Source organism: Pteropus vampyrus, unplaced genomic scaffold, assembly GCF_000151845.1.
Source record: "Pteropus vampyrus isolate Shadow unplaced genomic scaffold, Pvam_2.0 Scaffold82, whole genome shotgun sequence".
NCBI lineage: Eukaryota > Metazoa > Chordata > Mammalia > Chiroptera > Pteropodidae > Pteropus > Pteropus vampyrus.
The window spans coordinates 3,329,798-3,336,976 of record NW_011888863.1 but is presented as its reverse complement, the minus strand read 5'-3'; the positions used below and the strand labels follow the sequence as shown (position 1 = coordinate 3,336,976).

Below are 7,179 nucleotides of genomic sequence, written 5' to 3'. Positions count from 1 at the left end.
GTTTAAGACAGTGGTTTCATTTTTTTGCATGTATCTCTCCAATTTTCCCAACACCCTTGTTGAAGATTTGTTTCTCTGTTGTATATTTTTGCTTCTTTTGTCATAGATTAGTTGACCATATAAGCAAGGGTTTATTTCTGGGCTATTCTGTTCCATTGATCTGTGTGTCTGTTTTTGTGCCAGTACCATAATGTTTTATTATAGCTTTATTATAGTAGTAGAGTTTGAAATTAGGGAATGTTATACATCCAACTTTATTCTTTCTCAAGATTGCTCTGGCTATTTGTGGTCCTTTGTGATTCCATATAAATTTTAGTACTATTTGTTCTAGTTCAATGGGCATAGTTTCGGTCTTGCAAGATGAAAATATTCTAGAGCTCTATTATACAACAATGTTAATATAGTTAACCATACTGAACTATACACTTTAAAATGGTTAAATAGTAAATTTTGTTATGTATGTTTTACAATTTAAAAAATAAAATTTTTGTATTATATTGAGGGGGGTTGAGGAAAGGTAGAAAGACCTTGAGAATAAATCAAAGAGTTTACCAAAATGCAAGGTTAAGAGCACCAGTCCAGGTTGCTTTGGTCTTGATTCTGACTCCATACATTATGAGCCGGGTAACACTGTCAAGTTATTTAACTCTCTGAGCCTCAGTTTTCTCATGTGGAAATGGATTAAGACCAGCATTTATCTTTAGGGTTGTTAGGAGGCTTAAATTAATACATGCTCAGAAACTGTGCCTGCCATAGTAAGAATTTAATGAAATTTAGATTTTATTCATATTCCCTCAGAATTGCAACAACTCAAGAGAATGCAGATTGCAGGATTGGACAGATTGTTCCAAGAATAAATGTATTCTATATATAACAAAAGCGTAGAACACTAAACACATTAGTGCCATTCCCGACTTAGTTGTAACATAAGTATGATTAATTGATGTAAGCGATCTATTTGTAGTGTGAAATTAAAAAGTTAAAGAAGTATTAAATCAGAAAAAGCCAGTATTCATAAATTTATAAATATGTAGAAATATATTTTCTATTTTTAAAACTTTTCAGAAAATTAGGAAAAAGTGTGTGGTTGGGAGGGAAATTTCCTCCTACCTTCTTAGGTCTTTTAACTGGCCTAAGAATTAAGCTGACATAAGACAAATTTACAGTTGAAAAGTATACAAACTCATTTTTGTGCTTGTGTATATGGAGTCTTCAGAAGGAAAATGAAGACCTGAAGAAGCCATTAGGCCCCAACATGTATATACCTTTTTGCTCAAAGAAAGAAAATTGAGGTTATGTAACAAGACAAAGGAGCTTGGGCTAGGGTCAGTATAAATTGTAGGATAGTGACTAGGAAATACATGGAAGATCGGGTCTATTTGTGCAGGTCCATTTCAGCATCCCAGTCTCTGGTAATAAGGATGTTCTTCTCTTCCTGGTGCAGGGAGGGGATCTTTCTCAGGGAAAATTTTATGTCCTGCTTTTACATAGAAAAGGGCACAGAGACTGTCCTGCATCTTCTGTCTCTCAAGCACCTTAAGCTCAAAATAACATGCCAAAGTAGCTTATTTTGGAGTGGCACACTCTGAAACTTTCAGAAAAAAAGGTGATACACTATACATAATAGAAAGGTCAGTATCAAACTTTATTACATTTAATTAAACAGTTGGTACTTGTAAAAGAATAGACAGCCAGATGAATTCAATAGATTAGGAGTCCCTCCTTACCCACCACCACCTCCTTTCCAAACGGATCCCAGAATAACATAAGAACTTAATAATTGGTAAATGTAACATTTCAAATCAATGAAAAAGGAGTAGTCACTGAATGGCTATAGGGCAAGTGGTTAATATTTTGGAAAGAAAAAGAGGACTTCTATATCATTATAGACTAAAATAAACTGGCTAAATCAAAACCTTTAGTATAAAACTATGAAACCACATGACACCTAGGAAAAAACATAGGTGTATATTTATTTGATCTTGGAAGGGGGTTCTTTCTGTGCATAAAACAAAATTAAGAATAAAAAACATATTTAACCCCAGAAAAATTAACTCTGGAAAGAGCATTGTATATAAACTTTCTGTAGGACAATTGAGCAATTTTGATCTGTAACTACACTTCAAGAAATTCATCCTAAACAAAATAGCAAAATATTTATGTAGACAGATGTTAACTGACATATTACCCATAATATTTAAACTTTCCAAACACCCTAATGTTCCATAAAAGGGGAATATTTAAATAAATCGTTGGCTTCCTGTTCCATACCCATTCTAGGTAAATCGGGAAGTGGCAATAGAAGCATATTTAGAACTATAACTACAAAATAATTGGCTACAAAAAAGATTTAAAAATATTTTGTTGGAGGTGGCTCCATAGTGTAGTGGTTAGCACTTCTGCTTTACATGAAGAAGGTCCTGGGTTCACGCTCCAGGTAGAGCCACGGACCTTACCCCTGGGTGCGCCAGGCCCCCTAGGTGCTCCAGATCCCGGGTGAACTCCCCGAGCATGTGGGAGGAGACGCCCCGCCTTCAGAGATCCAGTTCTTAAGGGGAAATGGCAACATCCATAGGTCAGGGGTGGAAGTGTGTGTGGGGCGGGGAGCAGATTAAAGAGGAGAATTGTCTATGGCCATGCCACCCTGAACAAGCCCAATCCCATCTGATCTTGGAAGCTAAGCAGGGTTGGGCCTGGTTAGTACTTGGATGAGAGACCACCTAGGAAGATCACGTGCTGTAGGCATAAAATATAAAAAATAAGGGATTGTAAGCTGACAAGGTCCTTGCAATCTGTGAGGTCAACCAAAGGTTGCTTCGCCTATATAAAGGCCTAGAAAAAGATAAAGAAATACCCGTGTTAATTATGATTTTTCACTAAGTGGTGAAATTATAGCCCTTTTCTGTATTCCTGAATTTTCAACAATGAATATACGGTTGTTATTATAATTAGAAAACTAAAAATATGCTACTAATGTTATTATAAAGAAATAGAATAGCCTTTATTCTACAGTGAATATTATAAATTTTATTTTACATATAATCTAATTCATATCCATCCCCCCTACCACCACCCGGAATGAATATTTCAGGCATGATAACTGCTTTTCCTGATCTCTGTTAAATCAAATAGGACACTATGGGCTCCTAAATAATTAAAAAGTCAGGTACTTTGTGCTATTGGTCTAGATGTCAATTCTGGTAGATAGATGGGAAGCTTTTTGGGTTATTGCTCACTCAAGCAAGTATTAAATGAGATTTCTAAGAGTTCTACTAAGTCATAAGCTTACATAATCTAGACTTCTCATTTTAGTGTCGCCTTTTAAAAAATATATTTTATCACAAAAATTATTTTAACATATTTATTCTCAAGTTAAAATGCAACAGATTTCTCCCTGCACATGGGTAAATGTGGGAAATACACCCAACGGTCAGCCAAGAACTAGGACTGCCTAAGGAACTGTAAATCAAATGCCAGAAAAACATAGCTAGACAAGGATTTCAGATAATTCTTTATTGACTCTCTCAGAACACACTTACCTTAAGCAATGGACAGTCCTCCAAAGTGACCAGTGGCTGGATATTACCCAGAAAATGTGGCCAAGGTTAAAAATGTGTATATAACTTGCTGCTCCACTCCACCACTCTCCCAAATAAAATAACCAAAACAAAGAGACTAGAGGCTCACATAACTAAACCCATAGTCCTAGGAAATCATCAACTATGATCAATTATAGGTTTTCCATTGTCCTTTCTGCATACATCCCCATTCCTTCCCTGGGCCTAGCATGTCAGACAGTTGGCTATTTTTGACATGACTTCCGTTTCAAGAATGCCTTTAAATCTAGGTTTGGGCATGTGACCAAAGGCTGGCCAATTTGTAGATTCTAGCCTGTTAACCATGTGAACCAAATTAATCTAGAGGCCGAATCGATGGACATTTTTGTGTGAATTAAAGAAGCTCTGTTTTTACTTATATTGCCACATATAATAATAATAATGTGCTGGGAGCTTCTGAGTGTCATTATGATCCACCAGAGGATAAAACTAGCTTAGAAAAAAGCAAAACTGAGAGATAGAAAAATGAAGAAGCAGGGAGGAAGGAGACGATAGAGAGACAGACAGCATCGATTACATTGGACTGTGACATGAGCAGAAAGGAACCTTTACTTGGTTAAGCCACTGAGATTTTGGTTATTATAGCAGTTAGCATACCGTGATGAATACACCTAAAAATGTATATAGTGACGTAGTTCAATATACCTCTATACCCAGTGATTTGAGAACACTCATCTTCTACCTAGTCTATGTTTCAACTTCAGAAAGCAGTGAAAGGAAATACTTCTTGAAGGAATTTTAATATATTAAATAAAAAACTCCAAACTGGTCATTATTATAAAATATAGTTTAATTTCACTCTTTTCATTATTTATCACAAAATTTAAAAATACCAAAATACAGACAAACACAAGTGAACTGGAAAAAGCTAAAAATTGTATAAAAGACAAAGCTAAACTCAAGACTGTATGAGCAGTGAGACGCACACCATACACTCTCAACTGAGTCAGAGAGCATATTCATTTGGACGGGTTTTCTTTCTAAGGTCAGCTTTTTTACTAGAGCCACATCTGGAAAGCTCCCTAAACCAAAGCTTTTATATTATGTGGGAAGAACTTTCTCTCAAAAAGCATTTCTCATATAACAACCTATACCAGAGAGGCAGACATAATAAAAAAATTATAAATGCCTCTTCTCGGTTCCATGGAACTTGGAAAAATTAACCTGAGAACAAAGAACTGTAGAAATGAAAAAGTGACACCTAGTGGCCACTTAGCAGGGTTTGTTTTGTTTTTGTTTTTGCTTTTTATGGCTTCTGATTATTCTGTGTCAGCCTTGTTCTGCTCTTAACACTACACTTGGCAAATCTGAATCTCCAATTCCAGAGCCCACAATGACCCACCTGAGTGGTAGATACTTTGGAGTGGGATCTAACACTGAATATGGTCTGACAACTAGATAGTGGCTATTTCATTTACTTGTGGCCCAGACTCTACAGAGATTCGTCAAAGAATCTGACTCAAAAACAGCCTTTCCCCAATGGTGACACTGTAATTAAGTATTTTAATCCCATTTATTTACCAAAAGTCTCTATTCTTTATTTTCCTGTTTGTCTTTTGTTTTTCAATGGATTTCCAAGTTTAGTGACTACCATAGGTTGTCAACATATACCTCAAGTTTTATTTAATTTCAAGCTATCATTCTGTAATAAAACATCTGATCACATTTTCAAGTTTACTAGTTTCAAAAGTTTAAAATTTTTACACAGAGCTTCAGTTATTTGATTGTACTAAATCAAGGATCAATGCACAATTGTTTTTTAAAACAGTATTTAGAGGTAAATAGCATACTTATAGCATAAGCTTTGGTCTACTTCAATAATATTCACTTAATAAAATATTCTAGAACAGAGCTGTCTAACAGAAATATATAAGTGCCCCATGTGTAATTTTAAATTTTCTAGTAGCCACATTAGAAAAGTAAAAATTAAAAAAATTAATGCTTTAATTCAGTATATCTTAAATATTATCTGAACATGTAATCAATATAAAATTAATATATTTTACATTCTTTTTTATACTAAGTGTTTGAAATCTGATATGCAATTTATATTTATAGCCCATCTCTATTTGCATTAGCTACATTTCAAGTGCTCAACAGTCCCACGTGGCTACTGGCTATCACACTGAACAATACAGCTCTAGAGTCTGACCCTAACACTCAAGTTCTGTGGATCAGAATCACAGAATCAGAACTGGAAGTAAACTCAGAGACCAAATCTCTTGTTACAAACAAGAAAACTGAGGTACAAAGAGTTTAAATGGCTTGCTTGCAGTCACACAGCTAAATTTAGGCTGAGTGGGCTCTTCTGATTCTAGGCACTCCTCCCACCCCACTACATTGCTGTAGGTAATTCTTATTTAAAAAAAAAAAAAAATTGAGTACCTTTTTTTGATGCTTTCAGTCAGTGTACAGAGATTTTACACCAAAATGCAAGAAATTAATTGGTAGGAGGGAAAATATCCAGTAAAACCATAAAAATATCTGTCACTCCTAATAGCAATCAAATGCAAATAGAATGCATTTTGAAGAAAACCCTAAACTTGGGAGAGCAATAGTATCATCTAATGTGTGGACTGGATTTTGGGTCCAGGGCAAGATCTACAGAAAAATATTGGAGTGAATTTTTAAAGGATCAGAGCATTCAATTGGTTATCTGCCAACTGGTCTATGGAACAACTCCTCTTGCAAAGAGAAAAAAATTGCGACTCTGTAAGGTAGCAGTGGCTTGCTACTAGAAACTCTGCCTCTCAGATCCTTGCATCATGAAGGTTTGCCTCATCTGCTTTTGAGGCCATTTAGCTACAATGACCTATCATCCTGCTACTTCTGGCTTAGGTCAATTCTGAAGGCCAAGTTTAACCTGCAATGGTTCAGACCCCTAAAGTGTTATGTTTGTAGGCAGGCCCCTCTGCCTGACTTAGAAAACAGATTTGATCATTCATGCTTCCTCAAACCTAACTATCATGCTCAGGCTACTGTAAACCAGTCTCCCTCATCTTGTAGAGTTTCTTTGGCTTATTCTATACCTGAGTGTCTCAAGTCCTAAACTATCAGAACCAGGAGTGGTACTGCCCTCTGACATTGCTGGAACATTGTATTGGCTTAAGAGGATAATGTGCCAATATATTCTTGTCCACAGAGGCACTGCTAATATCACACTTGAATGGAGCATATGCTTCTGGTTATCGCCTGTTGGTATGTTTGCCATTTAATGCATCTGATGAAAGTTCAATCTATTACTTACAGCCTAAAGAAATAGGCAAGATCAACACAATGCTTTGTTTTGGTGACTTTCTCTGAGGGAAATCTGCTGGTAAGGTATAGAACCATCTAGAGAAAGAGAATTATATCTGAATCCCACATCTGAGCTTCAAGGTTTCCCTACTAGTTTCCTAGCCTATCACTACTTTTCCAAATGTGTAGAATTGGATTATACACATCAAACGTTTAAAAAATATGTGAACTTAATTGTGACTTTATACAAGACAATCTGCCTGGGCCAGTTTCTTCCTTTAAGACTAATCAGTTACTACATACCTTTTCAGCATCAAAAACCTGT

General features: G+C 35.7%; 1 protein-coding gene and 1 pseudogene across 4 annotated transcripts in view; one reads left to right on the top strand and one right to left on the bottom strand.

The window, feature by feature from the left end:
* The first annotated feature begins 2,626 nt into the window (after positions 1-2,626).
* LOC111741858 lies at positions 2,627-2,745 on the top strand (annotated as a pseudogene).
* A 1,641-nt stretch (positions 2,746-4,386) lies between these two features.
* Positions 4,387-7,179, bottom strand: part of ARNTL2 (aryl hydrocarbon receptor nuclear translocator like 2) — a 67,642-nt gene continuing 64,849 nt past the window's right edge. For all 4 annotated transcript variants that reach the window (XM_011363093.2, XM_023532370.1, XM_023532372.1 and 1 more), the window contains one exon: positions 4,387-7,175. The gene's annotated coding sequence lies outside the window, so the exon portion shown is untranslated. The remainder of the gene's footprint in view (positions 7,176-7,179) is intronic.